Consider the following 24665-nt stretch of genomic DNA (forward strand, 5'->3'; position numbering starts at 1 on the left):
GTTTTGTGGTTGTGCTTAGCGCATTGTCATCTTCAGGTTCCCCAAACGGGGGGCTGCCACTGGGCTGTGCTTAGGCCAGTAGGCTGTGGCCCTGACAGTTTGTCTAGTGTTGCTGGTCTCCCCACAACTGGTAGCATTTTCCACATGTCTGCACTACGAAAGGGTTTCTCTCCTCTGTGTTCCTACCCATCTTCCATGTGAGGACTTCTGGGGGAGTCTCTTTTGTAGGATCCAGCTTCAGGTCAGGAAGCTACAGCATTTCAACTCCAGGCTTCCTCAGCACCCTGGCCTCTCCTCTCCTCCTGCTACCTCTGAGGGATCTTGTTCAGGGCAGCTCTCCCCCTACTGAATTGCTCTAGAATTCTGGGTACTAGAATCTTTCTGACCCTCCTGCAGTTAGGAGGTGTGATTTCATGATCCTTCCCTGCTTTCCTCATGTGAAAAGTGTTCTTCCTCCAGCCAGACCATTTTACTTGTGATCTCTGGTCAAGAGGCTTTCTCTTTTTTCTTAATAGAAGAAAGTTAGTGGGGCTTTATTCCCTCCTGCTGCTAATCTTGGAGCCCTGGGATTTGCTCTTCCTTTCTTAGCATCTTAAGGCCTTTACTTAAGAGGGAAAAGAATAGGCAGGGAAAGTAGTCACGTGCCTTTACCACAGTGGCCGATTCCTGCACTAATACAGAGGCCCTTTCCATTTGGCCGCCCTGCCCACAGTGGTTTCCCTGAGCCTCCATGGAGTCTAACAGCAGGTGGGATTCCTCTGGGGCTTGGGGGTTTCCATGTTTCTGATGATGCCTCTCTAGTCCATGCTCAGTCTATCAGAATTTATCGAAAATTTAGGTGTATTCTATCCCACTCGTGTGCTGACCATAACTTCCAAGCATTGACCTTTGCATAATCCAGTTCGTGGATCCTATGTCTCTTGGTGGTCATCTGTCTTCCCTTGAATTCTAAGCTATTTGGTTGCTCTAACTCAATGTTTTGATAAGAATAAGAACAATGAAGATTTCTTACCATCTCCCTATTTTTGTATGTCCTTGGCAGAAGTAGACTCTCAAGGCTACATAGAGCCAAACATCAATAAATATTGTTGAACTCTGTCATTTTCCATGCTTTTCCAAATCCATGAATCTTAAGAATAAAGTTGACAAATTGTAGAATGAGCATTTTGTGTTCTATATTGATTAGAATAAATGAAAAAAAAATTAAGATACATGAGGGACTTAGACAAAATCCTCCTTCTTAAAACTAAAGTGTACTTTTACTTTTTTGAAAAAAAAATAGCTTTATCCATATGCCCCAAACTTTTAACCAAATTTATTGGTGATCCAGTGGCTCCCCATGGCATATTCCATCCATAGACCCATCTAACCTATAACCGAACAATGTGCCAAAAGTCACCCAAGCCAGAGCTTAACATATTTATTCCTAAGATTTGTGTCTCAGCGTGGAAATAAATTTAGAGCTAGGTAGCTGAGGAATATAGGTAAATTATTATACTAAAATATATGTCTTCCTGTTTTTGACCTTTAAAGATTTTTATATGTTTTATACATCCATGTCTTCTTTTCTTAACCATTTACAAGATAAGAAATGTATTTCATATTTCATTAAGGTATACATTTATAAGGATTTATGAGGTTCAGAATTAAGGTGACATTATTATGAATAAAATGATGGAAGTATAATTATGGCATAATTACCAACTATTAAAACATAACCTAAATAGCTATGTAAATAAACATAACCATTGTTTCCAATTTTTGTTGAAATCACATTACTAATACATTTTCTATTTTAAATAGCTACTCTTTCCAGGTTTTAACTCAGTTTTATTGGAAAAATAATGGTGACAATTTTAATTGTGGTAAGTACACATTATAGGTATAATCTGGGGATCTGAGAAAGTTGACATAAATTATGATGCTTTATGGCATTAATGATGGGCTCCTACTGGGACTGCAAAGCATACACCCTCATATCTCCACCTAATGGCTAATTCACTCTTTCCTTTTTCCCTCTTTATAAAATTAGCTAGTGGGCCCATAGTAGGGAAGAATGGCTGTTCCTACTCCAAACTTCTAATTTCATTCTAATCGAGTCAGATACATCCTCTGATCTTTACATTAGTAATGCCCAATTAGCAAGGCCTAGAGTAGAAAGTAGAAGAAAAATTGGCAATTCTAGGCCACTCACAGTAAAATCACTTAATCTCATTTATTAGCAGTTTTGCTAACCCACACTAAAATGGATAAATTGGAAGTTATTATGGGGGGAAAAGTGAGTCAGGGGCCACAGTTCCCAGATAACCAGTTTTTGAAGCAAGGTATGTTACTTAAGATAATATAAACTCCTTGCTGCCAGTGACAGTGATTTGTCTGAGCACCCAGAGCAGTGCCTTATACAAAGTTGGAATTCAACAGAAGTTCACCCAGTGAATGCATTAATAATATGACACCCTGAATTTTCCATTCAAAACATAAAGATATTAATATTTTGTCATATTTGTTAAATTATCCATTCATCGTTCATAGATACTCTCTATTGTGTGACAATGTGTAGGGGCTGAAAAGCCCCGATTAATTCTGAGTTTGATGGATATTTGTATAAAACTGCATTTCTAGGTATAGCCTCAGGCCAGGCATCTGAGCCAACATTACCATCATGAGTAAAAGTTAATTCTACTCTCTTATGCCCTAGTTTTAGGTGCCATATCCTCCAGGGAGTGAGACTGGGTATGCAAATACCTAGCTAAACAGAAAACTGATAGCTGATTTCACTGAAATGTAGCATACAGCACCTAAATAACTTTCTCAAATTAAAAAAAAAAAATTCTTGAAAAAACGGGTTAAAAAAAGCAGTCAGGAGGTTACTGTATTATGCTTCTGAATGCAATTTTTCCTATAAAGTTTATTGCAAAATACTACCCTGATGTAGTTAAATCCTTCCCAATGGCATGAGTTGTCATTTGCCATGTAATCTACTAAAGTAGAAACTTTTACTGGGGGAATAAGAAAAAATAAAAAAGAGGCAGTTTTTATTTAATCCCACTAACCAACATTATTATAAGATGATAAAAAAGATGGTGGGGGGGGGATTGAATTTCTCAGAAATACTCTAGTAATAAATGGGTCAGAATGGGATGAAAAAGGGGGAAAAAGACAATACCACTCTACTTAAAAAATGAAACAGACGGAAATTCAGCAGGAGTTGTTGTTAATCAAAAAGCACCCACTTTCCAGCCCGGCTGCAAATTTTCATTTGCAGAAAGCTCAAATATCTCTGAAATTGATGCTCTGAATGAAAGGTGTGATTTCAGAGAAAACTTATAGCTGTCCTATTTCTTATGCAAGGGGACAAAAATCTTTTAATTTCTATATTCTGATTCCCCCACCAGATAGGAAGTGACACCTTTATTTACTTAAGATTAAAACAATCATACTTCTTAGCAAAGAATATTCATCTTTCATAAGCTAGTTGCTTTTAAGACATAAAGAACATCTTTTCAATAAAAGAATAACTAATTGGATGTATGCCACATGTATTTTTCCATAAATATGCTGCTAAGTATTTTCTACCTCATACAATATGCATTCAAGTTATCTTGTAGACACAATTTATTTTAAAGGGAGACTCCTGATTAGAATTCATAATTGTTTGCCAGTAAAATGAAAGTTGTATGTTAACTAAAAATTTACCTAAGCTGTTACTTCAAAAGTCAAATGAATAATTATCCAAAGATTAAAAATAACGCATAAACATCTCACTGTGAACATAGGGGTGCAAGAAATGTCCTGTCTTCTTTGGTTCCACAGTCTAACTAGAATAGATAAGATGACAACAGATTTTATATATATATCAGATATATATATATATATATATATCAAGTTAAGAAAATATAGTTTCACGCTTAGTAATGTATTTCTGAGGAAGTGCTGTCATCCCAACATTTAGTGTTATTGAATTTATTTAAATTCAAATTGCACTTCAAAACTCAGTACATTTACTTTTCCCCAGCTTTAGTGAGGTGTAATTGACAAATAAAAATTGTATCTATTTAACTTGTATAATATAATGTTTTGAATGAACTATGTATACATTCTAAAGTTTTCACCACTAGCCAACCTAATTAACATATCCATCATTTCACACTACTATTTTCACCCTCCTTTCCTCCCTTCCTTTCTCCCTTCCTTCCTTCCTCCCTCCCTCCTTCCCTCCATTTCTTCCTTCCATGGTGAGAACACTTCAGATCTAACCAAGTTTCAAGTATATGATACAGTATTGTTAACTTGTTGCCATGGTAGAGTTTCCATCTCCAGAATTCATTTATTTTGCATAACTAAAAATGTTGTACCCTTTAACCAACATCTCCTCATTTCCCCCACCCCCTGCTCCAGGCCACTACCATTCAACTCTCTGCTTTTATGAATTCAATTCAATGCTTTAGATCTACATACAAGGGTGATTATGCATCATTTATCTTTCTGTGCCTGGCTTGTCAATTGGCATCCTGTCTTCCAGTTTCATCCATGTTATTACCAATGGTAGGATTTCCTTCTTTTTTTTCTAAGGTTGAATAATATTCCACTATATATAATGAAAATTTATTAAATTTATAAATATATATTCCTTATCCAGACATCTATTGATGGGCTTTTAGGTTGTTTCCATATTTTGGCTATAGTGAATAATACTGCAATGAATAGAACACAGCTTGTCAAGATCTTGATTGCAGATAAATTATAAGAGACTTTATAGTTAGAATAAACTGAGGGTTGCTGGAGGAGAGGTGGATGGGGGGAATGGGCTAAATGGGTGACGGGTATTAAAGAGGGTACTTGTTGGGATGAGCACCCAGTATTGTATGTAAGTGATGAATCACTAAATTCTAGTCCTGAAACAAGTACTATGCTATATGATAACAACTTGAATTTAAATTTAAAAAAAGATCTTGATTTCATTTCCTTTGTTTCATTCCCTTTGGATATATACCCAGAAGTGGGATTGCAGGAAGATATAGTAGTTCTATGTGTAATTTTTTGAGAAACTGCAACACTGTTTTCCATAGTAGCTGCACCAATTTACATTTCCACCAACAGTGCACAAGAATTCCTTCTCCATATTCTCACCGACACTTGTTATCTTTTTTTTTTAAGATTTTATTTATTTGAGATAGAGAAAGAGTGCAAGTGGGGGCTAGGGGAGAGGGACAAGCTAACTGTTCTGAGCACAGAGCCCAAATTGGGGCTTGATCTCATGACCCTGAGATATGACCTGAGCCAAAATCAAGAGTTGGAGGCCTAACTAACTGAGCCACCTAGGCACCCCGACATATGTTATCTTTTGTCTTTCTGATAATAGCCATTTTAACAGGTGTGGATGATATCTCACTTTGGTTTGATTTGTATTTTCCAGATGATTAGTGAAGTTGAGAACTTTTTCATATACCTGTTGGCCATTTGTATATATTCTTTGGTGAAATATCTATTCATTTTTCTTTAATCAAAGTCTTACTACATTTGTTTCCAATTCAAAAAGTGCTCTTAATAGTTCAGGCTAGGGTGCCTGGGTGGATCTGTTGGTTAAGCATCTGCCTTGGGCTCAAGTTGTGGTCCCAGGATCCTGGGATGGAGTCCTGCATTGGGCTCCCTGCTCACTGGGGAGCCTGCCTCTCCCTCTGTGCCCCCAACCCCCACTTGTGCTCTCTCTCTCTCTCTTGCTTTCTCTTAAATAAATAAATAAAATCTTAAAAAAAAAACCCTTAAAAAATAGGTTAGGGCCTCTCAGAAGATGTTGCACTAACAATCAATGGTGAAAAACTAAGAAATGCCTTTGTGACAAAATAATTATATCTGTTTAAACTTTTTTCCAACCTCAGTTCTATCTATGGCAATTAATTTCCACATTCTTTAACAATAATGCTACCCTTATTAAAACACTGAAGAAAACCTGTATATAGAAAAAACATATATTGGTATGTTTTCTCCAAATTTATATGTAGATGAACACTGGTTAGAAAACATTTTAAAAACTCATACATCTTAAAGATTAAGAAGTAAAAGCTATGCTCATTGTCTTAGCTATAAAACACCATGTTTTAAGTTCTTCTGTTAGGTTCTTCAGGCTTTAGGAAATCAAAATTAACATGCTTTTCTTTTCTTTCTTAGTTCTGGCTGCTTTGGCTGTCTGAGTGGGATCCTTTGATGTTGCAGGAATGTAAGTTTCAGATGTAACTCTTATTCCTACTTGGAACATCTACCTTCAAAAATTCCATTAATACACACACACACACACACACACTTTAGAAACTTGAAAGTTTAAAGAAAAAGGAATCACAATATTGTATTTACACTTCAGAAAGAACACTAAGGGTGATCCATTTTATAACCCATATCTTTATTTTGTAGTATTTCATCTTTTCCTCAATTCTCTTGTTTATGAGAACTGCTTAGCAGGCTCATCTATAACAAATCCTGAAAACTCTGCTAGACACCCAGCCCCAGGATCATGTAAAGTTCTGATAAAACTGAATGAAATCTTAGACTGCTTCAGAATTGATGTAATGGCACAAGATCACTCCTCTAATGTAGCTTCAGAACTCAAGACCCTCGCCTGGGCCAGACAGAAGTGGACCTCTTGGTATATTTCTGGCTTCAAATGGGTTATCTTAGATCTTTTATAGAATAAAATTATGCTAACAAGTCATTTTGCTGTCTATACACAAAGCTCGATAGTCACATAAGAACATTGTAGAAATTGAAAAATAATCCAGTGGTGGAACATAGAATATAAACTTCAGAAGTTTAACTGCAATGTGCTCTCCTAAAACTTGATTATATTCTGTGCTCATAGGTGTCAATGTATAATTAATTTTATACATGGTTTTGCTTCAGTTGTCCTGTGATCATTTGATCCAATGTTCCAAACTTTCGTCAAAGAATTATCTTTCTTCTCGGCTCTGCTACATTAATACTCTGAGTTCATTGAGTTTAGGGTGGTCAGATAAAATAAAGGAAATCTGGTTAACTTTAAATTTCAGAATTACATATGGTGGAACTATGACCCAAACACTGGGTGGGCTATCCTTGAAATATTTGGACATACATATACCAAAAATTAATCTGAAATTCTATGTCACATGCTTCTATTTGCCAAATCTGGCTACCTTCACTGAGGCACACCATATTCTGGTATCCTCTACTGTAACCCCACTGCTTCTTACTCCACATTTACCCTTGTGTTGGGTACGTGACATTAGTTGCAAAATGTTGGATTGCTTGGGGCAACTGCCATAGGTACGCTAGAAATTATATCTTTCTACTATAGTTTTTTCTGAAATTGAAGCAGAGATTCTATCTTTCCCTTTGTCCACGAGAAGAACCATCCTGCCATGGTGCCAAATTCAGGGCCTCCTCCTATATATAGCCTGTGGTGAGTTGGTATATTTACCATCCATTACTACTGACAGTTTTACCACACTTGATAGAATATTTAATAAAAAGGACATTTGATCATACATATTTTTCATCAGGTTTATAATGCTTTTCTCCTTATTGAACATGAGGGCAAATGGATACATGATTAGTAATTTTCAACAACAAGCTGATATCCCTAAGGGCCTGATTCATGTTAAAATCTGGATAGATTGAAACTCAAGAATATGTCCTCAACTTTTCTTCTGGTGTGAATAGTTTTTATTTACCAGCCTTGAAATTGTAAGTATAACCAAGAAACTGACATCATGCTGCACATTTGGATGCATTTTTACCTATGTTTTGTTTAATTCATAAAACTATCCTAGTGAATTAAGTAAGTAGTGCTTAGTATACAGAAGAGTTAATTTTATTTCTTAAATTGAGAAGTTCATGCCTCCTGGCTTTGCTCAAATTCTGTGTTGGTATTCACTTGGAAAAAGCAACCGTAGCTGAGCAAATAAGATGAAAAAAGCAGTGTTAAACTTGTCAGCACAAGGACAGTTCTGACATGAAAAGCACATATTGACTTTTACTCTGTTAGAACATTAGAATTAACATGACACAGTGTTTCTTACCTTACATTTACCCTCATGTAGGGTTATATGAAATTTGTTGCAAAATGTTAAAGATTAATAGGGCAAAATTATGGAAAGATTTCATTTCACAAGGCTTTCTTTCTTTAAAGCAGTTTCAGAATTCATAGCAAAATTGAGAGGAAAGTACAGTGACTTCCTTGTATCTCCTGCTCCACACATGCACAGTCTCCCCTGTGATCAACATCATTCACTAGGTAAGACATTTGCTGCAACTGAATCTACAATGCCAAATCATGATCACCCTGAATCCGTAGCTTACCTTAGGGCTCACTTTCACTGTTGCATATTCTATGGATTTGGGCAAAATGTATAATGACATGTAAATAAATATCCTGATAATATACAGAGTGCTTTTTCCACCCTAAAAATCCTTTGTTCTCTGCCTATTCATCCCTCTTTGATATCCAACCTTTGGCTAGCACTGATCTTTTCACTGTCTCCATACTTTTGTATTTTCCAGAATGTCATACACATGTACCATATGTCATGGCATGTCATGTAGCCTCTTCAAGTGGCTCCTTTCATGTAGGAATATCCATTTAAAGATACTTCCATGTGTCTTACGGCTTACTAGCTCATTTGTTTAGCACTGAATAATATTCCATTGTCAGTATGTATGATAATTTATTTATCCATTCATCTACTGAAGGATATCGTTGTTGCTTCTACATTTTGGCAATCATGAATAAAGCTGCTATAAACATCTACATGCAGGTTTTTATGTGGATACAAATTTTCAGCTCCTTAGGTAAATACCAGGAAGCATTATTGTTGGATCATATGATAAGAGTATATTCAGTTTTGTAAGAAAGCATCAAACTCTTCCAGAATGGTTATACCATTTTGCATCCCCACCAGCAACGAATGAGAATTTCTGTTGCTCCACATCCTCAACAGCATTTGGTGTTGTCAATGTTCTGGGTTTTGAACGTCTAATAGGTGTGTAGTGCTATCTCATTGTTCTTTTAATTTGCATTTCCCTGATGACATATGATGTGGAGCATATTTTCATATGCTATTTGCCATCTGTCTGTCTTCCTTGATGAGGGGTCTGTTATGTTTGGCTCACTTTTTAGTCAGGTTATTTATCTTCTTATTGTTGAGTTTTAAGAATTCTTTGTATATTTTGGGTAGCAGTTCTTAATAACATGTGTCTTTCGCAAATACTTTTTCCCAGTCTGTGGCTTGATTTTTCAATCTCTTGATTTTGTCTTTTCTGGTTCAACCATTTTCTCCACATAAACTCATATGGCAGAAGGGGCAAGACAGCATGAATCCCATTCATGAAGGCACTTTCTTCATGAGGTAATTACTTCTCAAAGGCCCCATTTCCTAATGCCATCACACTGAGCACTAGGATTTGAGATAAACTACAGAATGGCTTGGGTATTGCCATTCTTTCTTGAAAGGTGTTAAGTACCCCAACATGTCATTCTCTAGTCAAACCAGCCAAAGCTCTAATGGCTCTTCCAGTGTCTGTCCATAGCCACCATGCATTTCCCTCTTTTTAAGGCTCAGTGTAAGTGTATATCTCTGTGACTATTGCCTGATAGAAGTTGGAATATCCTGCCCACTCAGGAAAAAAAAATTCAGTACTAATCATTACAGTGTGGTGAACCTGAGGTTACTGGCCAGATTAACTAGAAAGTCCTCCCACCCAGAGGTAAGGCAGCAACAGCCAGCGCATCAGTTGGACAGCAGTTTTTTAAACTCCTTTGGGGCTATTTAAACTGTAAGTATCTCCTCAATTTCTCCTGACTAATAGTCAATACACCGAAAGATCATTTATTGCCAGGTTGACCATCCAGTTTGATGGTCCCCATGGACGGATTCCCATGGTCTTCCTGCAAATCCCATAAATCAGCTCATAATAACCTCATCCTGTCTTTTTCAGGAAGCCATGTCTTTGTCACCATTCTATCTGATGTTTTTTTTTTTATTTTTTTTAATTTTTATTTATTTATGATAGGCACAGAGAGAGAGAGGCGCAGAGACACAGGCAGAGGGAGAAGCAGGCTCCATGCACCGGGAGCCCGATGTGGGATTCGATCCCGGGTCTCCAGGATCGCACCCTGGGCCAAAGGCAGGCACCAAACCGCTGTGCCACCCAGGGATCCCCATTCTATCTGATGTTAATTACACTAAAAGAAGTTGCTATTTAAATGAATTCTTTAGTGAAGTTTTGGTAAAACCGTCTTTCTAATCTGCTTCTTCAAGTACAACTGTTTTAGTTGTAGTTTTTGTTTTTGCCTGTATCAGGGATACATAAACTTGAAATATATCTGTAGATGTTCTTAAAGATCATCTCCCTGAATTGAAAAAATACATTTCAAAACTTTGAGAATTATGTCACATTAAGTACATCTTATCACATTGACTTCTTTGAGAAGAAAATGATATGAAACTCTTGGTCTTGCCACATTTCTGAAAAGTGAGGTACATTTGGAGCCATTATCAATATTATTGTAAGTAATATATTGTTCTTAACAGAATGGGTGAATATGATGACTAGCCAAATCAACGTCCTATTGTGTAGGTGCTGACTGCTGAAAAGAACATTAGTGAGTTCTTCCCTCAGAGTGGGGACACTTTGTCAAAGATGGTGCACACATCATAATATGAGGTACTGAGAAGTGCTAGGAGAGGACAGAAATGTAATTTTCAGCTCATCATCTGTCCACTGCTACTTTGGGATATAATCTCTGTTTCTCCCTCTTCAGCTTGCTTTCCTACAGGAGACTTAGGGTCTTTCAGGATGTGGCTCAGCCAAACAAAACCTCTTCTCCTGAAATGGTTATGTGAGTAAGGAAAAAGTGCAGGAGCGAGATGTTCCCAAGATCATTTCCTGTCATTGTCTTTGGCTCACTTTGCTATAATGTTCTGCTATTGACAGATGATTGCAGATCTGTTATAAATGTCCGTGCTTTAGTTAAATGTGATCTGGGGGTATTCAGTGTCTCCTTTGTGAAATGACTGTCTGATGTGTGTGCCTCTAACCCCAGCTTAAAACCATCAAAAGGAGAAAATCACAGAAACTGCCCACTTTTCCCATTTATTCTGTGAAGTTGTGTTCAAGTGGAACATGAAATTGGCTGGGGGGAAACAAGGTCTTTTAAAGATCTCCTCTCTGTCTTCTGTATGAACATATCACCATTTGAAATAAAAAAGGACAGAGTTATAAATATGATACTCTAAGAATACTGAAGAGCCAAGTCAGCCAGTTGTCTTTGCAGACAAGAAATAGCATTATTATTGTCTTGTTGTTTCCTAAAAATATAGTCAACCTACAAAGAGCAGTCTGCAGCAATAGACAGGTATGAATGATGCTTATATTTGAAGAAAGATTGAGTGGGGAAGACATTGTAATCTTCTCAGGGCCTTTTCAAACTATGAATCCACTTACCCGAAGTTCCTATTATTTGTACTTGTAGCTGTGAGCCATTGCTGTGGATGAGGGGTGTGAATAATATATCAAGTATTATTATATTTGAAAACATTGAAGTCTTTGTGAAGAATGTATAATTTGAATTAGGGGTTCTCAAATTACCAGTTGGTGGTGGGTTTGGGGGTCGGGGAGCTCATGTCAGAATCACCTGGGAATTTCTTTTAAAATTGCAAACGTCCAGTCTTGACTCTAAACCTTTTGAAACAGAATACCTAAAGGTGAACCTTGTCATGTTTGTTTGCAGATCATACTTCTCTTAAAAAGTATTTGTTAAATTTAAGAAAAAAAAAAAGATTTACCTAAAAAAGTCATGTGTCAGAAATATAATGAATGTCTGCTTCAACCAATGGTGAGCTGGGAAAACTAAAAACAGGTGCAACTCTATATGAAACACAGTAAACTTCTAAAAGTTTCTATAAGCTAATAAGAAAGGGAGGAAGAAGCACCAAAAGATGTCAAGAAGAGGAGAGCCACACAGGTAAAATGAGAACTCAAAGCAACTTTGCTGAGGGCACTGGCCTGTGAGTAGAGGTGTTTGGTGGTTTAGTTGGGAAGATGGTGAGTGAAATCTTGGGTCCCATCCAAGTGGAAAAGCTAATAAGCAGCACTCCCGCCTTTCCATATGACACCCCAAGGTACATGCTTTGGGTAAGGGCAAACTGGAGTTGAATGTTTTACAGGGTTTTGAGCATTGTTTTGTGCACCTTGGAAAGTCTTTGGAAAACCTCAAATCTTGAACAGGGCTTAGAGTTGTCCTGAAATAATATCCCTAAGGAATCAATAATAGCAAATTCAAAATACAAAGTAGAGCCTCACATTATTTCCACAAATATTTCTTTTGTAATTTTGTCTGACACAGGAAAAACTAACTAGACACATAAGAATCATTGAGTGAGGATCAGCAAAAATAAAGAAATAGATTTACAAAGAGTGTGTTAAGAGAAATTAAATGTGATTTTGAATATATATAAGTAGAAAATTATAAAAGGAGACAATGCAGATTAAATAAATTTCAAATAAAACTGAAGAAGGAATGCAAATTTCTGATGAAAACTCCATAAAGGAGTTTAAAAACTTATTAAACATGGCTGAAAAAAGAATTAGTGAGACATAAGCTAGATCAAAAGGAATTTCCCAGGGAACAAAGGAAAAGACAAAATAATGAAAAATTAAGGAAGCTGGGATGAGGGACATAGAGATGAAAGAATATCCAGTATTATTTTCATGAAAGTCCAAGGGTGAATAAGAATAGATGGGAACTTTGCTCTGAAGCCAATACTAAAAAGTCTACTTCAGATGGATGAAATTTGATTTGGTAATAACTCTGGCTGAAAAAACAAAAAAATTAAAAAGAAAGTGACAGATGGATAAGTCTAAAGTAATTTAACCGCATGAAATAACACTTTGTGGTATTTAACAAATATTGAATTAAAATACACACCCCAGGGGTGCCTGGGTGGCTCAATCTGTTGAGCATCCAACTCTTAATTTTGGCTCAGATCATGATCTCAGGGTCCTGGGATGGAGCCGTGTGTCAGGCTCTGCCCTCAGCTTAGGATTCTCTCACCCTCTCCTTCTGCCCCTCAACCTGTTTGGGCTCTAAGTAAATAAATAAATAAATGAGATTTTTAAAAAGTAAATAAAATAAAATACATCGCACTAGTAGTAGGTAAGTTAGAAGGAGATAAATCGATTAGTGTTTTCAGTTTCTTGTATTATCTTGGGAAAGGTACAGATATCGGTTAACATTAAATTTTGATAAGTCGAATAGCAGTCTATAGCTTATGTAATAGAAACAAGCATGTATAACTTTCAAACAAGAGAGTGAATAAGTACAAATATAGTAATTTTTTAAAAGATGTGAAAGAAGGTAAGGAAGGAGAGAGACAAGATACACAAAACAAGTGGCATATACTGGCTTTAGAAAACTTGCTATAAATTATTTATAAGTGATCTCTCTAAAACACAAGGATACACAGAGGCTAAAAGTAAAGTGGTAAAACAAGACATGCCAAGAAAATGCTAAGCAAGAAAGCTAGTGTAGATATATCACTAGCTGATAAAATTGGCTTTAAGGCAAAAAGATTACGAGACATAAAAATATGTCACTATGTAATGAAAAAAGATACATCTTCACCAGAAATATAAAGCAGTTTTAATACCTTATTCTTCTAATCATATAGTCTCAAAATATAAAAAGTAAAAATTTATAGGACAACAAGGGAAAAATAAACCACTCTTAAACTGTGGTTGGAGATATTACCACACATCCAAACTGAGAAAACCAGTGGAGAGAAGCTTTCAGTGAGAACACAGACATTTGAAACAATAAAATTAGTGAATTTGATCATCTGAATGAACATATATGGAAAACTACCACCCTGCAGACTGTGTATGTTTTTCTAACACGTGTAATATTTATAAATTTTCATGCTATATGGAGTCCGGAATGGCAGCAAAATATTGGCTGACCTTTATAACAAGGCCACATGTCAAATGATAGGGAAGAGAAAGGAGTAGTACCACTTTTTAAGCTTTTGTAGTAATGATATCAGAGATGAATTTTCTAATATCAAAACACTTGTTGTCTTGGAGAAGTTGCATGTATTATGACCTTGTTCCTCTTAAAAGACCGAGTACATTCTTGAGTAGCTATGACTTTTATCTCAAGTACACATAGACACCATGCTGCTGAGGATCTCATGGCCATTCTCCTAGCATGGAATATGTACCTATGCGCGCGCACACACACACACACACAAACACGCTTACAAACATCACATAGTATAACGTTATCTTCTTATCTCAGACTCAGAAATAGTTTTCACTATTTCTCTTTTAACACAGTTTTAATGATTGTGTTTGATTGCTCACTCCGATCACTAATCATCCAAAGAATGATCTTGTAGGATGGAGCTCTTTGCGAACATACTTTCACCACTTTTTATATTTAAGTAATGGCTACTGATCATGATGCCCTTATACCACTTCCTCTGATGTTTCTCATTTGAAACTCTGATAGCATCTGGCCCATGTACAAACTCTGCGTAGAAGTCAGTAAGGGTGTGGCAACAAAAAGTTAAGGTGTTGAATTGTGTTGACAGATGGTTTGGATTTTCAATTATAGAAAGCAAGGAACTAATGAATGGAGAAGGTATAAATAAAAGGTTACTGGATACAAATATATTTTTCAGAAATTGTTGCTTCTAATAATAGTGTGAATACACGAACATGAATAAGATAGAAAGATAATTCAAGCAAAAGCCATTTTTTCCCCCTTGTAGCATACTTTGGAAGTTGAAAGTGACATTTAGACGTTGAAAGTGATATTTTCCTCTACGAAACTTCTAAAGAGTTTGAAATATTTTCCTCCTGGAAGAAATTTCTTCCTTAAGACCTAGAGTTTTTTCCTTTCTAAGAAATACTGGTAGTAGTTCCTACTTTCAGTTAAATCAATTCAGGCCAAGACTCTCCTATCCCTTTTCCCCCTCCCACTCTTTTTCTTCTTCTTTCATTATGTGTCAAGCCTAACCATTATAAGCTTTATGGTCACCTGATTCATTGTTATAGTTTGATCCAAATGTTCCTATAATCAAGGAGTAAACCCCATTATTCTATTCATGGAAATTATACTTCTGCACAGGTAGAGAAAAGGAAAGTTGGGGATTGAGTAACCTTTGGGGTTAGCAGGTGATTTTCAAAGATCATGCCATAGAAGGATCCTTCAATTTGTCTTCAAGGTAATGCTTCTAGAAAGCTCTGACTAAGCAAGTCAACTTCTCTGAGTCAGTAATAGTCTCTCATTTTGCAAAACAGCCTTGAAAGAAATTTTACAGGTTGAGGATTTACAAAGAAGGGACTTGGGAGAGACCAGGGACTAAGGAAAGAGCAGAGGGTTCTACATCAGAACATCAGGGTTTGAACTCTGTCTTGTAGATTATATGTGTTTGGGGTAACACCTAACCTCATTGCACCTCATTTTTTTTTAATCTGTAAAAGTAATAATCTACAGGAGAATAAATCTAAGATAGTGTGTGTACAGGCACTGTATAAATAGTGGAAATTTTTATGAGAATGTTCTGAGTGATAAATTCCTCTTTCTTGTTAGCCAATCTTTCTTTAGTGCTCATAGTTCTTTGTACATACATCAAATATTGCTTCTGTCTTTTGATAGAAACAAAGATAATGGTATCTACCACAAAGGGGCTCTGTGATGATTAAATGGGGAAAAAAAGTAAAACTCTGCCCCATGATCCTGGCATATGGCCAGTGATCATCAAATTCTAGGAATGGTGAATGCTGCTTCCTGCTACTATTATAGTTATGACACATATTTTTGTTATTTACACATTTCTGTTTGTGTGTCTTGCTCTGTGGAGACAGATACCATGCGTCATTCAGGAGTGTTGGTGAACCTTATTTTGAGTTCTGGGGCAAGTCTCAATTCTTTCAGTTATGGTTTATGGCTTATTGTGTCCTAAGCAAGAATAACCTTCCCTAGGAGGAATCGGAATTGCTGGGACAGAATGCAGTAGTTATAATAATTGGCAGGCCCCAGATTTGCTGAGTGTATCCAAGCCACATGGCCCATCTCCAGGCACCGTGCAGTTCAAGATGTTCAATATTTTAGCCATGCAGGAGAAGCGGGTGGCAGGATGATAGAGCCCAGTGCTTAATTGTTTTTATATTCTTATTTGAATGCAAGCTGAGTTTCAAAGATAGACATCCTTTCATATCAACAAAGGACAGATTTCACGGACAAAAATGAATGCTAAAACCACCACCTTAGAGAATCATTGCATTGCAAATGCTTCATTGATGCTTGATTCTGTTTTCTATCAGCTGTGGAACATTTACAAAAGCATGGGGGTCATAATATAATGTTTTGGCAGAATGCTATCTATCATCTCCTCCAGGGACAAGATGCCAGTGAACACAGTAGATTCTACTTTAAGCTACACACAGAGGCCAAATTAGTCACACTGCATTTGGAGGCAAGTTTTAGTGAGAACGTTCTTATTCAATGTTGATACACAGAAAGAATGTAACCACAGAGATATTTTTGCTTGACTATAAATCACTCCTACAAAGCCAATCTGACCTACAATTCTAAGATTTCACATTAGTCCCGTCAGGCAAAAAAAAAAAAAAAAAAAGCTTTAATATCAAGTTTAATAAACATATCAATACTAAATTTTAAGGTGGTGTTATATATTTGCTTGTATTATAAACAGAGGCTCATATGTAAGCTCACACGTGCATACATGCACATTTTAATTTTCTGCATTATGCCAGAATGATTCATTCTGCCACCAAAGAATTTATCTCCTAGATAGAAAAAGAAATGAAGAAAGAAAAGAAAGAATGAAGAGAGAAAAAGAAAAAACAATTGCTTACACAGTAAAATGAGAAAATAAGAGGTAAAACTCAGGTTTGAATAGTACAATGTTTTAAATAAGGCTTGTTTTTAAGCTAACATATGTATATGCCGCAGAGAGATATTCTGAAATGCATACATATCCAATGATGCATCAATTGATCAAATGGAAGCATCAAGTCTCAAGAAACAGTACTTTTGTTTTGCTCTCTCTGTTAAAATGTTTTCCTTTTTGTTAAAGATGAATGAACTGCTATAGGATTATTTTAACTCTAAATAATCCTGTAAAACAACATAATATGGGTTATCATGGTGGACTGCAATAATAGGCTCAGATCTGTTATTAAGTACTGAACAATTAATTCAGTACTCTAAAAAGACCAGGGAGACATTGTTTGGCCACATATAATTATAATTAATATATTTATTGAGGACCATAATGTTTTATGAGCTAGAGCTATTGAGATGCTTTTGTAATTATGACCCCCCCCAAATCCCTACAACTGCCTGTGTTTTTAAAAATAAAATTTCTCTTTTCCCACTGTCCTTAAAGATATACTCCAGCAGAATGGGTATGAGACTTGTAACAATCATTTTTAAGAAGCTAACCAGGTGATTATGGCCATCAACCCCAGTTTAAGGAGTCATAGTTCAAATACAATAAAAACTGTTCTTTATGTACATAGTATTTTTCTGTTAGCATTGACTTTTTATACAGTCCCTCTGGGAGCAAGAATCCTTCAGTCACTTAGTGTCACTGGGTGTTATTCAAACCTGTTCTAAATTTTTCCAAGCTTCACTCAGAGAAAAAATGGTACCAACAAAGTACAGCTGATCCTCATTTCACAGATTCTGTATTTGTGAAATTGCTTCCTTGAGAAAATTTATTCGTAGCCCCCAAATCAGTACTGGTGGTGCTTTTATGATCATTTTTGGGCAGGTGTAGAGTGGTAAAAAATTTGAGTCACCCAACACATACCTTCATATCAGGGAGTGCACACAGCTACACCCTGCCTCTTGCTTCAGCTCTTACACTGTAAACACATGTCCTTTTCTTGGTTTATTTAGCTTTACTTTTTCTCATTTTTGTGCTTCTGGTTGGTGATATGCACTTAAAATGGCACCCAAATGTTCTGCTGAAGTGCCGTCTAGTGTCCCCAAGCTAAGAAGCCTGGCTTGTCACTCGTAAAGAAAATGCACATATCAGAGAAGCTTGCTTCAGGCATGAGTTATAGTGTTTTTTATCAGGAGCTCAACCTTCATGAACCAACAATATCTATTATAAAGGTGTCTTTAAACAAGAACATATATAAAACAAGTTTATATATTGATTTATAGAGAAAATGAGCAGAAGCTCTCAGGAACGAAACCTTACATTTCCCTTGGGAGTGATGGTTCAAGATTCACTAATTCAGTGTTCATGACTAATGAAAATCAACTGCATATGTCAAATAAACTTACTTCATATCTTAAGTTCATCTAAATATAATTTAATGGTTTGCTGGTGATTCTTAGAGACACGCCAGTATTCAAGAAACACAGTCCAAAGAGAAATTTATATAAAACTCTAATTTGCACTTGAATAAATGTGTATTTTCATCTGTAACAACTGTGCATGTACAACTTTAAATTCATCTTATTTAAGCAAGAACAGTATTTTATTTTTATAACTAGAGTAATAATCGTTATCATCAAATGGTAACAACATTTGTTGAAAAATTGCTAGGTATTCAGGATAATATATAACAATATAATAGATTTTTCCATTTAATCTTTGCAACAGTTGTGGACATTATTATTAATCCCATTGTGCAGGTGAGCACATTAAAACAAGAGGTTTGGAGATTTGGCCCAGGCACACTACTAGTGAAAGACAGGTCTAGAGTTATATATGCATTATTTAAAAATACACACATATATTAAGTAGTATATTGGAATACTTACTTGTTCGATGCCCGTCACCTTAGTAGACTGGAATCCCAATGAAAGAGAATCTCTAATTTTCCTTGTTATGTTGGCTTCCTTGGGGTCTTGTGTAAAACCTGGTGGACAAATACTCAGTATGGAATCACACTCATACTTGGCTGTGTGTTGTGTCTAAAGCAGAGTTTTAGCCCATTATAAGTGCTCAGTGTTACCTTATTGTCACAAAGATAAATAAATCCTAGGAGCATTATACAATGAGAAGAGTATGTAGTCATTTCTCTGGCAATAAATAGCATTGTCAATACTGCAACCAATCACTGAATCAGTCAGTCATGTATTTGATCTATAAAATGAGAAACTGTTATATGTCCCTTACCTTATCTGTCCCTTATCTCTCTACTCAGGATACTTTGTGAATATTAAATGACATACTGTTTGTGAAAGCAATTTCAAGGGCTCAGAAGTATGAATTGTCCTTTTCCACCTCCTCCTACAATAGTGTCTATCATCTTGTCATTGTTTTGTTCAACATTTAGAGTTTAGTGATTCCTTTTCTGATTTAAATTCAAGTATAGTTCTACATATGTCAGGCTTTCCTACTGGTCTTGCTTGAATTTATAAGATTTGAACCATTTTGAAGAAATATCATTAAAATTTAAAAGAGGACTTGCAGCAATTTGTATTTTATGTTTCTTCTGAGTTAATTTTAGCCTAATTTCTCACGTCATTTTTGATTACTTCTCACTCAAAGCACATCTGAATCTAGGGCTAATTACGTCTTTGATCAACCATCTCAAGAAGAGATTGAGATTTTCCTAGCAGAGGACCTCCCTGCATCACAATGAAATACATTAGCAATGAAAAGCAGTGATATTTTATTGTTCTTTAAGTAACAATCAATGAAATAAAATTTTTTTAAAGATTTTAAAAATTTCTTTACAAATCCAACTTGAGTTCATGAGATGACACTTAAAATTCTGGCTTCATACTCTCCCAAAGTAGATAGTTTAGCTTTTCAAATGGCTGGTAGGAAAATTTAAGAGCTACATTTTAGATTAGAGCAATTTATTTCATTTTTATGATGTGATACATTTTAATTCTTGATCAGCTCAATGAGAAAAGAGCCTTCTGTGAAGCATTTACTCAATAAATATTGATGTAGGTTGATTTACAACACTGCCCTGTCAGCTCTTTATGTTTTAGGTAAACAAATTTAAAATGCTAAAGAATTAAAGGATGTTAAAGAATTTTACTTCGAAGAGTATGCTTGTTTTAGTTCATAGGCCAGTTGGCTTATAAACAACAGAAATTTATTTCTCACAGTTCTGGAGGCTGGCAGTCCAAGACCAAGGAGCCAACAGATCTGGTGTCTGGTGAAAGTCCAATTCCTGGTTCACAGACACCCTCTTCTCTGTGTCCTTACCTTACATAGCAAGGGAGCTCTCTGGGGTTTCTTTTAAAAGGACACTAATTCTGTCATGACCTAATCATTTCTCAAAGTCCTTACCTCCTAATACCATCACACTGGGCATTCGGCTTGGGTATATGGATTTTGGGGGGATACAAATATCCAGTCTACAGCAATGCAGGATATTTAATTGTCTTCTTTTCATTTTAATTTATATATCATTTGGTAGATAATACTAATCTCATTTATTTTATTTTATTTTATTTTTTAAGATTTTATTTATTTATTGAAAGACACAGAGATAGAGGGAGAGGCAGGCTCCATGGGGAGAGTCCAATGCAGCACTCGATCCCAGGACTCTGGGATCAGGACCTGAGTCAAAGGCAGACACTCAACCACTGAGCCACCCAGGCACCCCTATTTATCTCATTTATTATCATTATCCTGCTCCTCATGTTGCTTTTCCTGTGTGACTAGAGAGAAAGTAACTGAGTTTGAAAATATTTTCCTGTCTCAGCCAAAAAGTTCTTATCCTCCGTTATGTCACTGGTCAAACACAAATTCTAAAATAGGAATATGGACGGGGGAAGGGGGAGTTGGTGGTGGTGTAAGTGTTCTAAGCACTGGATGTGGTGGTGGTGGTGGCACTTCATCTCACAACACTGTCTTCTTACATCTAATGTGAGACTTCACAGTTGTACTTATTGATTTACTTGTATGATTTCTCTCTTAGACCATGGCTCATCTAGTCTTCCCATTTCATGATGTCATCATCAGGTTGCACTTCCATTTAGCCTGTCTTTTAGGGTCTAATCACCATATTTCTGGTCACTTCTCTTCATGTGGCAATCACCTGGCTCAGTCAGCACACAAATATTCTCCCATTTAACCCCACAGAATTCGATGTTTAGCAATTCCAATCCAATTTGGTTACCTGAATTCAGTCATTCTATGAACTAATGCTGTTAAGTAGCAATAAGTTAAGAAAACATAGCTCATGCCTTCCTGGAATTCATGCTCTGTTCATTTCCTGGATCTTGTCATCACCCAATCCTCTGCCAGTTACATAATATTGGTCTAAAAAATATGGCTCTCCAACTTCACCCTCCCATTTTCCTCATTATCCCACTTTACTTTTAGTACATTAAAAAAAAATTCATTAAGATATGAGAAACTCAAATTTTTCCTTTTCTCCTAGTCCATAACCCTTTTTTTGTGGATGGTTAAGAGAGATTCGGAAGCCATAGCATGGAAAGTGAGAAGTCATTCCTCTTATTGTAGAAAATACCAATGACAAAACCAATTTGTTCAGAGAAAAGTTGTACAAAAGAGAGGTTCTACTTTTTCTTCAGTATCAAGGCAAGGGATTCATGCTCTTCCTTCTCGTGCTGCTGCTTCTGTTTCTTCTCTTACACTTTTACTTTGACTACTTCTACTAGCTCGATAGAATTTATTGAGGGCTCTAGGAGCCTGGTGTTTATCTGAGAACTAATGGATATCTTCACACTTAATTCTCAAGAATAACTCTTCTTAGGGTATTTCCTGGGCCACCCAGTAGCAATATCACCTGAAACTTGTTAAATGCAGAACTTGGGCCCCAACCCAGCCCTACTGATAAAGAAACCCCAGGTGTGAGATTCAACAATATGTGTGTGTGTGTGTTTTTTTTTTTTTTTTTTTTACCACTGAAGAGATTTATATGCACACAGTGAATCTTGAGAACCACTAGATTACAAAATCATTAAGTTCCATTCTAATTCTGAGATATTTTGATTCATTGCAGAGAGATGTAAACGACAAAGAGCTTAATATGTTACTGAGGTTTTAAAAATGTTACCTCTATCATTTTCTTTCAAAATCTCTGCAATAGCTCTTAATTGCATCACAGAATATGCAATCCCAGTAAACTTGGGCAACAAACAGCATCATTTTGCTTTCTGAGCTTTTGAAACCACTTACCCTGATTGTACTTTTTACTTTCATACAGGTGAGATAACATAAATGCTCATAATGCTGACCTTTATTTGCACAACAAGGACAGTATACATTTTATTTTAAACCCTAATATGGTCTCTTAGATATCAGATAAGGTCATACTTTGGGGCTGGCAGTTTTAAGTAACTGAAATAACTTCTTAGGTGTTTAATTAGAATTTTTAAACATGACATCTAGTTAAGATAATTCAAAGGAAAAATGGACTCTAATTAAATTTTAGAATGCCCAGTTGAAAAAAAACTTTTTGACATGTAACTTATTTAAAGTTAGGAAACTCAAACTTGTCTAATCTCATGAAAATGATAAAGATAAAATTTGTTTTCATAATTTAAGAAGAAAAAAATCACAAAATATTTTATAAATAGTTTTTCCAAGCAGATTTTTACATAGGGAGGTAAGATGGTAAAAAAAAATAATGAAACTTATTGTTAGACATTTGGAATTCCGATAAGTTTTGTTAGACTCATATTTCTGACTTCGGTCATACTTATAACTAAGTGAGATACAATAAAAACACAAAGGCTATTTTTTCCCCTAATTTTTGTCTTGATTAGGACTGAGAAATGATGGAAACAGAGAAGAGTACTTTCTGAACAAATGTAGTTACCACTGTCTCATATTATAACTGAAATAATCCCACCTTTAAAAATTAGGAACCTGGTGAAGAAAACAATTCCAGGATTTCAGGAAGATTAGTTTAAAATTAGATGCATTAATTAACTAGCATTAGTGACAATCGATAATTTAACCAATACCTTGAAGTTATGTCGGCAGATCTCTAAGAAAATAAATTTACATATATTAGGGCTCATTCTAAAATTATTAACATATCAGGACTTTGACAAAAGAGCATTTAAAGACTTAGAAAAACAAGGTCACAAAGCTTGGACATCCGAATGAAGCTACCTATGACTTCACAATAAGCTCTATCTTCCTAAGATTTCATGCGGAGCTGTAAGTGGCTATGACCAATTTGAAATCTGATTAGAGCCTTTGGCAATGACACTTGTCTGGTATCTCACTGGCCTTTAGCCATTTGGACTTCAGGACTTCCTCCACTCCTGAAGGCTTTTCCATTTTGAGTGCAATTTTTGTATGTCATTCGGCCCAGCTGCAAACACTTTGTCTCACCACAGGGTAAGACCCTCAGATCTGATGTGCTCATCTCCAATGAGTCATGATGTGGGAAAAGTCCAAGAAATTTCCATTGTTAAAAGGGGATGGCATAGGACTGGAGGCCAAGCCTTTTCCCCCAATGATCAGGTCACTGTTCACACAATAAGGACTGAAAGGTACCAACTTCTTACCTGGAAAGACAGCTGGCCCCTGGACACAAGTCCTCACTCACTGATGAGACAACCCCGGTGGCTCACCCAACACTGCTACCCAACACTCCTTGCATCACAAGGAGGATATGATTCCCAAGGCCCAGAACCTTAGCCCCTCAGTCACAGAGCTCTCACCCCCAGATAAATGAGAGGACACCTTTACATTCAGAGGCTATTGGGTCAGAAATTTTGGCCTTTTTTGTAACTTTATTTAACTGTGAAGGTTTTTCCACTTCTTCATTTGTTTTAAAATAATTCATAATAGTTGGTTGAAGCCTTTTCATGATGACTACTTTAAAACCCAGTCAGTGACTCTAACATCTGATGTCTTTCTGACTTAGGCATCAGTTGTCTTTTTTTGTTGGCATTGTGCTTTTCCTGGTTCTGGGTATGACGTTTGCTTTTCTCTTGTTTTCTGGACATTCTGAATGTGATGCTTGGGGACTGTTGATCTATTTAAATCTGTCATTTTAGCAAGAGTCCCTCTATTCAGGGTTAGCTTATAGGTCTTGACATACTCTTTAGGGTTTGAATCCAGTAATGATTTCATTTTCAAAGGCCTTGCAATATTATTCTGTTATGCATCATTCCTCTGGTGCCTCTGAGGCTCCCATGTCAATCTCTCCAGGTACATTGGGTGGGGGGATTCTGGTTTGCTTTCTGTTGCTAGACAGGTCAAGGAGATTCTGGTCTTGCATTGTTTTTTATTATTGGGTGTAGGGCCTGGGGATATCAAGCTAGCTGGTGCTATGAGTGCTAGCAGATAAGCCACCCATGCCACTGAATGTGGAACTGTGATTATAGATCCCTGTCCAGGTTGACACTCTTTGTAGATAAAGCCACCACTCACCTAGGTAGGGTGGTCCCTATCCACTGCTGCTGTGGCTGGTGGGGCTTATTTGTGCCCAGGTAGGGATCAGATGTTGATCACTCCACTAGGTTCCTGCTGGTCTCTCCTTTCCTGGTACTTTGTCAGGGAAAAAAGCCAGACACAAATATACAAAGTTCTAGAAAATAACAAGTCTAATCTGCAGTAATAGAAATCAGAACAACAGTTGTCCTGGGGTGAGGGTGATATTGGCTGGTGAGATAGGAATTAATTAGAAAGAGACAC

The 24665-nt window shown here is 36.3% G+C and overlaps 1 long non-coding RNA gene across 1 annotated transcript in view; it reads right to left on the reverse strand.

The window, feature by feature from the left end:
- The window catches only part of LOC112643812 (uncharacterized), a 36686-nt gene extending 13098 nt beyond the window's left edge, over window positions 1-23588 (reverse strand). Inside the window, exons 1-2 of the long non-coding RNA XR_003125914.3 lie at window positions 23531-23588; window positions 18839-18936 (exon numbers count right to left, since the gene is read on the reverse strand). This is a non-coding gene — a long non-coding RNA (uncharacterized LOC112643812). The remainder of the gene's footprint in view (window positions 1-18838; window positions 18937-23530) is intronic.
- Between the last annotated feature and the right edge of the window lie 1077 nt (window positions 23589-24665).

The sequence above is a fragment of the Canis lupus genome, chromosome 1, assembly GCF_003254725.2.
Source record: "Canis lupus dingo isolate Sandy chromosome 1, ASM325472v2, whole genome shotgun sequence".
Taxonomy (NCBI): Eukaryota; Metazoa; Chordata; class Mammalia; order Carnivora; family Canidae; genus Canis; species Canis lupus.